The sequence below is a fragment of the Dendrobates tinctorius genome, unplaced genomic scaffold (genome assembly GCF_039654945.1).
Source record: "Dendrobates tinctorius isolate UK_male_01 unplaced genomic scaffold, ASM3965494v1 ptg000162l, whole genome shotgun sequence".
Classification (NCBI taxonomy): domain Eukaryota; kingdom Metazoa; phylum Chordata; class Amphibia; order Anura; family Dendrobatidae; genus Dendrobates; species Dendrobates tinctorius.
In genome coordinates this window covers 60748231-60757609 of record NW_027361829.1, presented here as the reverse complement: position 1 = coordinate 60757609, position 9379 = coordinate 60748231, and the positions used below count along the sequence as shown (strand labels likewise).

Sequence of the window (9379 nt, the reverse complement as noted above, 5' to 3'; positions counted from 1 at the left end):
CTCCTCAATTGTAAGGTTGGAAGGATAAAACAAAGTACCCTTATCAATATCACTTCTTAATGACTGGAATGAGTTCTGTACAAAATTGATGAATGTTTCAACTGCATGTGAAGCATGTGGGGGCCGGAACAAACTTTTATTATGTAGGCTCAAGCTTTGGGAAGACAAAAGTTTAGGGTTGGTTGCCAATGGGGGATCATTATTATCAGGTATCGTTGAGAAATTAACCTTAAGTCTTATAAGACGGAAAAACCGTTGGAGGTCCATATCTAAGTCAAAAGTGTGACATCTGTAAGATGGGCAGAATGAGAGACCCTTTTGTAGGACGGCATATTCTGTGATACTCAGGGTTCTTGAGGAGATGTTGATCACCAGATTGTCCATACCTTGGATCGGGTGATTCGTCATTGGTCCTGGTCCCTTCTTGTGTCTCTGTCCCCACCTTGTCTTCTTCTGTAGTTTTAATGCCGGCGCGAACCTATAAAAGGAGCTGAAGTGGAAGCGGTTAGTCCTTGTTCCTGGTCCGAAACGGAGGTGGAATAATCTGTCGATAATTGATGGCTTGGTCTGGTATTTGTGGATCTTGAGCTGTCCTGCCATCTGTAGACCCGGTTGGATTTATAGTCCTCTGCATCCCTGGCGAATTTGTTCCTCTTCCTAGTTTCAATGTCCCGTTTATGGCGGTCAATACGTTCTTAAATCTCAGCCTTTAGAGAACTTAGTTCTTCTGGTGTACCAGTTGCTGATAATTGGGTTTCAATGACCTTCACACGTTCACAACTTCGATTTCAGGTAATTGAACACGTGCCACCCCCCCGACGGGGTGGTAACAGGATTCTTCACCTCAAAAAACGAGAGGCATTTTGGATCCATACCCTTGAAACTATGAGCCCGAGAGGGTTAAATAGGGATTACAAAATATCAGCATTTTTGTAAAAAACTACATCTCACATAAGCCCCTTATAAAATAAGAGTCAACACTCAGTGTATGTAATGGTTCTTTTAATTGTTGTTTGGTCCAACCTGTTTATTATGCTACTTTCATGTGTATATTCGTTCTTCTAGGAGCCTTCTTGATGCCACAATATACTAACGTATTCCTCTCTTTCTCACAGAGTCGATTATATTAATGTGTTGGAATTGGACGCCACTGCTACAAGCCTATTCCTATCTATTTGGGATTACATAGCGTTATTTCTCTCCCACAAGTCTGCACAGCACAAATACTATCGATCTCAGCTTCTTTTGGCTCTCTCTTTATAGTTCTCCTTTAATATACTGCGTTTGTATGAATTATCACAATAAAGATACTTAGCATATTTCTCTGGACCTCTGCACAGTGTCTCAATAAGCATAATCCCGACACCCAGGGACCATTGTCTGCTCACTCCCACCCTGTTCAATGTATTTCTATTGACCAGGCTATGGTCATTTATATGTTAATTTCTATCTCTTGATTTCTGCTCTCCTATCTCGCTACCAACAATATATAGCATCTCCACACATAACCGCTACTATTAGCATGTGTTTCTCCACATTTTGAGCTGGTATTATGTCTTTATTCTGGTGGAAAGCAAGCTCTGTATACTGTGGAACACAGGGCCATATTCTTCCTGTTAGTCATTTCCTGCTTACTGGAGCTTACAGCTCCCATTGGCCGCCCACCACTAAATATCCCTCCCCCTCCCCTTTTTAAACCTGCATGTCTGCACGCAGGATCAGATGGCCGGTGGACATCGCATCTGGAGGCACGCTTGGCCCTCTCCTATATACTGACAAGATAAGTACTTAGTGCTGATATGTACCTATTAACAGGGGAGGTGATACTATTTATGCACACATTGCAATAATGCTCCCTCTCGCTATATCCTCCACAGCTCATTACCTTAGAGAGATCATTCTCCTCAGTAAGTACCTTTTTTTTTCTCCTGCTACATGATTCACAACTACTATCATACGCTCCATTTCACCGCATCTTGTTTTTTAGATGCTTAAAGTACCATCGTCCTTTCTGATAGATGGCTATAAGCTCTACACAATCTATATACCACACGGTATGTTTCACATTCTTATGGATTGCTGCTATATATTTTCTATGGCTCCTTCTAAATTATTTGGCGTGATATGGGTAGTGTGCGATATCTGGCGTTATCTGTGACCAATTTATCCTATTTTTGTATGACCATTTTGATTATTGTATGTATATACTTCTGCTTTCCTTTTTCTTTTTTTTTTTTTCCTTTGTTATTTTTTCTGTTTTATATGACGTTTTGTTTTGTAATTATATTTACCCTTGTAGTAACTGAAGGTCACATTGACCAAAACGTCTTTTTTCGTGTACTACAATAAACCGCCTTGCATTAAGTTGAGTGCTAGGTTTATATTTGTTGTTGTTAGTATCATTAACAAGATTTTTTTTAATAAGCTTACAAATAGTATGGCAATTTAAACACTGATCAATATATACTGTAAGGGAGGGACGGTAAGACAAAAACTTCTAGAAGTCAGACGGAGGAAAGAGGAATTCACTAACCCCGGCCACCTGAATTTAACCCCGGTAGCTGTGACTGGAGGCTCCTTCCCTTTAATCCCATTGGACAGCTGGGCATCCCAATTAGTGCATCACCTGGGGAGTAGTGGGAGGGGGGAGTTGGGCACTGAACCGTATTTTTTCTACGGTGCCTGCCATTACATACAGAACAGTTTCACTTCGAATGACTTTGTGGCTCACATCAATGCGCACCATGATACTAGTCTCACACTGCATCATTGAGGTCGTAAATACTTGCCACACAGATCGGATGTGTGTTCTGACTTCTGTAACATCATTTGGGTGCTAATAATTTAGACCTATTTGCTTCATATTCATCATCTTCAGAAACCTTTGGAATATAATGTTGTAAAAGTGAAAGCTGGTTGGTGAAGTTGGTGGTAACTCATTTGTCAAAGTAAATGTAATCTTTACTATTTCTCCATTTCGTGTGCGACTAACCACCTCTTTGATCTTATTTAGTTTTCTTTGGCAAGAAAAGAACAGCTCCATCAAAACCATGTGCTTTTCCTATGAATTCATCATGTTGGTAAAGTAGAGCTGACCTCAGGAATCTAGATTCCATCTGTGGGCAGTAGTCAACATGATACTGGTACAAGACCCACTGGGGTCTAGCAATCAATCTGAAATAGTTTATGCACAGCTGAATCGCGTTATTATTATTATTCATTTTTATAGTGCCATTAATTCCATGGCATTTACATGTGAAAAAGGGCATACATAGACAAGTACAATAAACATGAGCAATCCAAGGCACACCCAAGTACAGAGGGAGAGAGGACCCTGCCTGTGAGGGCTCACAGTCTACAGGGGATGGGTGAGCATACACCAGTAGAGGGTAAAGCTGGTTATGCGGCAGTGCATTAAACTGAAGATTACTGCAGGTTGTAGGCTTGTCAGAAGAGTTGTATCTTCAGTTTCCTTTTGAAAGTTTCCATGGTAGGCAAAAGTCTGATGTGTTGGGGTAGAGAGTTCCAGAGCATTGGGGAAGCAAGGGAGAAGTCTTGTATGTGGTTGGGGGAAGAATAGATAAGAGGGGAGTAGTGAAGGAGATCAAGGATCAATGGTTGTGTGTAGGTAAGTACTAGGAGACCAAGTCACAGATGTATGGAGGAGACAGTTTGTGGATGGCTTTGTATGTCATAGTTAGGATTATGAACTGGAGCCTCTGGACAATAGGAAGCCAGTGAAGGGCTTGGCTGAGAGGAGAGGCTGGGGAATAACGGGGAGACAGGTGGATTAGTGGGGCAACAGAGTTTAGGATAGATTGGAGTGGTGCAAGAGCGCTAGAGGGGAGGCCAGAGAGTAGAAGATTGAAATAGTTGAGGCGGGAGATGATGAGAACGTGCATGAGCATTTATGCAGTTTCATGGTCAAGGAAAGTACAGAGCCAGGAAATATTTTTGAGTTGGAGTTGGCAGGAGGAGGAAAGGGCTTGACTATGTGGCTTGAAAGGGAGGGCAGAGTCGAGGATCACTCCGAGGCACCGAGCATGCGGGACTGGTGAAAGTGAGCAGCCATTGACATTGATGGTTAGTTCCAGTGGAGGGGTGGAGTGAGATGGGGAAAGATGATAAATTCTGTTTTGTACATGTTCACTTTTAGAAAGCGAGCAGAAAATAAAGATGAAATAGCGGACAGACATTGTGGGATTTTGTTCAGCAAGGAGGTGATGTCAGGTCTAGATAGGTAGATCTGTGTGTCACCAGCATAGAGATGATACTGCAAACCATGGGATTCTATGAGCTGTCCCAGGCAGAAAGTGTAGATGGAGAAGAGTAGGGGTCCTAGAACTGAGCCTTGGGTAACACTGACAGACATGGGGCGAGATGAGGAGGTGGTGTGGGAGAGGGAAACACTGAATGTTTTGTCTGTTAGATACAATGAGATCAAGGATAGGTCCAAATCTGTGATGCCAAGAGATGAGAAAATCTGTAACAAGAGGGAATTGTCTACAGTGTCAAAGGCAGAACACAGGTCCTGGAGAAGAATGACAGAGTAGTGTCGCTTGCTCTTGGCGGTTAGTAGGTCATTGGTGACTTCAGTAGGGGCAGTTTCAGTTGAGTGATGCGGTCAGAAGCCAGATGGTAACCGGTCAAAGAGGGAGCAGGAGGAGAGGTGGGAGGACAGGTCAAGGTTGACATGCTCTTCCAGTAGTTTTGAGGCATAGGGGAGAAGTGATATCGGGTGATAGCAAAACACAGAGGATGGGTCAAGGGAGGGCTTTTTGAGGATGGGTGTGATCGAGGCATGTTTGAAGGATGAAGGGAAGACACCATTTGCAAGTGAAAGGTTGAAGAGATGTGTTAGGGTTGGGATGAAGACTATGGCGAGGTTAGGGATGAGGTTGCCAGAAAAAAACAGATTTTGATTCTATGACATCTTGGATGGATTGTCTAGTGGAAACACCCATATCATGTCACAATGTCAAAATCTCTAGCTTCTTGTCTGGCATCTGCAGGAGCTCCTTTTTCATGTCCTCATCCAACAAGTTCAGTATTAGTAGGTGATTGCTGGTCAGAATCCAGGCCAGGAACCCCATGTTTGGATGGTTGCGAGTCCTGACTCCGTGCTCTTCCACCTGTTCTTGCTCTTCCAGCCATGATTTAATCTAGAAGCTTTCACCTTCCTAATCCACTAACAGACTACAACATCACCCAAGCTTTCACACTCTCCTCCTCAGACTTTCTATCGGTGCAGTAACTGCCTCTAGGCAGAAGATGATGATGGTGGTAGTAGTTGGTGCATTTGAGCCTCAGTCATGCAGCAGCCATAATAATTTGAAACAGAAGTCTTTTTACTGAAGGTAATGGGACAAATTATTATTTACAGACAACAGTAAACTGAGGTACAGGATTACACTCACGGTTGATGATTGCTGTCACTGTGTAACTTCAGAAGGCAGACCTTAGTAACCTCTGGTTTTATTAAGTCTGAATATCTCTTCTTCAGCACTGTGCTCTGTTTCTACCCTGAGGTAGTTCTTCCTCCTAGTGGTGCAATGGTAGTCTTCCTCATATGAAGAACATTAACTCCCCTTTTCGTGCCAGTCCCCTTTTTAAGCAAAGCCGGCAGGGAGAAAGTAGGCAATTCCTTCACCTCCAAAGTGGCTTCCTCTTCTCAAGATGTCTGACCACCAACTGCTACTTCAAATTTAAAACTCTCCCCTAGGACTTGGCTCCTCCCCTTCTATGTGACTGTAGATCTGAAGTCATTGGCTGACTGCCCTGAGGCATTTTTTCAGAACTTTCTACATATTGAAACAGAGCTGGGCCACCTGATGAAGCCAGGAAGTAGAAGATTAACCCGTTTTGTGCTGCCTGTCAGCAGGTCTTTTTTTGTGCTGCCTGTCAGCAGGTCTCACAATGTATTTAAAATGCACAGTCCTCATAAAAAAATCACAGCATTTATATGAAAACACACTATATATACGGTATCCCATAGAAATGGCCACTTTGTGGGATACCACAGTAGCACACAGCAAAATCAGTTCAATGTAGGCCTGAAATGCCACAATTTTTAGCCCAAAGATAGCTGAGTTGTGTGAAGGAGATACCACACTGTAAAATATGTGGCCCATATTTTTAATTTTTTACAGGAAAATAGTGTCAAGAACTAGGGTAACACAGCAAAAACAGTTGTATGGAGGCCTCAAATGCCACAATTTGGATGCCACAGATATATAGCCGTGTGACGAAGATACAACACTGCAAAATATGTGGCCTGTATTTTTATTTTTTTTACAGGAAATTAGTGTCAAGAACTAGTGTAACACACAGAAAAACAGTTGAATGGAGGCCTCAAATGCCACAATTTTTAGCCCACAAGTAGGAGAGGTGTTTGACGGAGATACTACACTGTAAAATATGTGGCCTGTATTTTTATTTTTTTTACAGGAAAATAGTGTTAAGAACTAGTGTAACACACAGCAAAAACAGTTGAATAGAGGCCTCAAATCCCACAATTTGGAGCCCAGAGATTTAAGAGACGTGTGATGGATATACTACATTGTGAAATATGTGGTCTGTATTTCTATTTTTATACAGGAAAAAAGTGTCAAGAACTAGGGTAACACACAGCAAAAACAGTTGAATGGATGCCTCAAATGCCGCAATTTGGAGCCCACAGATAGATGAGATGTGTGATGGAGATACTACTCTGTAAAATATGTGGACTGAATTTTTATTTTTTTACAGCAAAATAGTGTTAATAAGTGGAGTAACACACAGCAAAAACAGTTGAATGGAGACCTCAAATGCCACAATATAGAGCCCACAGTTAGATGAGGCATGTGACTGTAGGTATCGCAGGTACTGGGGATGCAGTGACGAGACGGGAGACGGGATAAACTTAGGATGTAACTTTTATATATATTTATACCTATAAGGGCTATCTTGAGTAACCAACAAGCTAACAACAGTTATTCTTACAGGGATCAAAACAAGAATACATTGGTAACACGAACACGACTACCCGGTTGAGACCGGCAACTATAAGGCCGTGGTATGGCCGACTACGGGTCCATAGAAACTACAGGGTATTAACGGCAACGTGTCACTTATCCTCCTCTGACTCCCGGCAGAGTGGTGCTCGGTGCTGCTTCGGCATTTCAGTCGCTGGGCTCAGTCGATGAGTATCTGACGCAGGCTTTTGGGCATTCCTATGCCCAGGTGGAGCAAGGGCACAACAGGCCCCTGTAGAGTTCCTCTGCGTGGCGCCTCCCAGTGATGGCAATGTGGTGATGGTCGGGGCCTGGAACATGTAGGCCCCAGCCGTGGACTGGAGTTGTCCGGCGGAGGCCGCAGACGGCAGCAGGTAAGCCGCGTCCGCGGGCTGGAGTCGGGCAGTGGCGGCCATGGGCGGCAGTGGGCAGGCCGCAACCGCAGACTGGAGTTGGGCAGTGGCGGCCGTGGGTGACAGCAGGCAGGCCACAACTGCGGGCTGGAGTTGGGCAGTGGCGGCCGCAGGCGACCGTGGGTAGGCCGCAACCGTGGGATGGAGTTTGGCAGTGGCGGCCGTGGGCGACCGCAGGTAGGCCGCAGCCGCAGACTGGAGTGACGGGGGCAGGCGCACGGTTGTTTGGTCGGCATCCCTCTCCTGGAACGCCCGGGGCTTTCTCCCTCCTGGCAGTCATGGATCTCTCTCTGTCTGCTCTGGCTGTCGCTTATTTCTGCAGGCTCTGGCTCTCTGGCACCTCCTAGACTTCCTGCTCCTTCTCTCCTGCTCTGTTGAGTGCCCCCTGCTGGCGTCCTCAGCTCCTTTTATATTGGCCCCGCCCCCACTCCTTCTGGAACTGTCTCTGGTCCATCTTCTCAATATGTACCCCGGAAACAGTCTCCCTGGGATCCTTAGTGACAGTCCCCTTGGTTCCGGTCTGGTTATACAGCGGGGACTCTCCCTCCTTCATGATAGAGGTACTACACTGTAAATATGTGGCCTGTATTTTTATTTTTAACAAGAAAATAGTGTCAAGAACTAGTGTAACGCATAGCAAAAACATTTGAATGGAGGCCTCAAATGCCACAATTTGGAGGCCACAGATTGATGAGGTGTTTGATGGAGATACTACACTGTAAAATATGTGGCCTGTATTTTTTTTTTTTTTTCAGCAAAATAGTGTTAATAATTGGAGTAACACACAGTAAAAAAGTTGAATGGAGGCCTCAAATGCCACAATTTGGAGCCCACAGATAGATGATGCTTGTGACAGAGTAATTGCACTGCAAAATATGTGGTCACGTGTTGTGAATTAGCTTTCTGGCCTACCTCTGGTTACTAGTGAAGGTAGTGGAGCTGGTTATATTGACAGAGGGGTCGCGAGTTGTCTTTCCGGGCTCCCTCTGGTGGTTACTGGAGGTAGTGGAGCTGATCTAATTAACAGAGGCCTGCCACCTGATAATGAGGAGGATGACTGGAGATCTGGAGTTTCTGACTGGATTTAAGAGAGCCGACTCCCTCTATCCCTGCTGGTAATTTTTCCTGCCTCCTGAGGTCTTAGTTTCCAGCTCAGGCCCTGCATGCTCAGCTAAGTGTTCTTTTGCTATTGTTCACATTTGATCTGGTTTTGTCTATTTCAGTTTTGTGTGATCAGCCAGCTCCGGCTGGGGCTGTGCTGAATTTCTATCCTTATTTTACTGCTTGTGCCAGTTTGTTTTTGTCCCTTATTAGATTGGCCTCTTTTTGCTCTGCTTTCAGAATATACCAGAATCATAGAATAGAATCATAGAATCGTAGAGTTGGAAGGGACCTCCTGGGCCATCTGGTCCAACCCCCTGCTCAAAGCAGGATTCGCTAAATCATCCCAGTTAGATGTCTGTCCAGCCTCTGTTTGAAGACTTCCATTGAAGGAGAACTCACCACTTCTCGTGGCAGCCTGTTCCACTCATTGATCACTCTAACTGTCAAAAAGTTTTTTCTAATATCTAATCTGTGTCTCCTCCCATTCAGCTTCATCCCATTGCTTCTAGTCTTTCCTTGTGCAAATGAGAATAAAGTTGATCCTTCTACAATGTGACAGCCCTTGAGATATTTGTAGACAGCTATTAAGTCTCCTCTCAGTCTTCTCTTTTGCAAACTAAACATTCCCAAATCCTGCAACCTTTCCTCATAAGACAGGGTTTGCAGACCGGTCACCATTCTGGTCGCTCTTTTCTGAACTTGCTCCAGTTTGTTGATGTCTTTTTTCAAATGTGGTGCCCAAAATTGGACACAATATTCCAGATGAGGTCTGACCAAAGAGGAGTAGAGGGAAATAATTACTTCACGTGATCTAGACTGTATGCTTCTGTTAATACATCCTAGAATTGCATTTGCCTTTTTTGCTGCTGC

The 9379-nt window shown here is 44.2% G+C and overlaps 1 pseudogene; it reads right to left on the bottom strand.

The window, feature by feature from the left end:
* Positions 1-2614: 2614 nt before the first annotated feature.
* On the bottom strand, positions 2615-3221 carry LOC141052553 (piwi-like protein 1 pseudogene; annotated as a pseudogene).
* Between the last annotated feature and the right edge of the window lie 6158 nt (positions 3222-9379).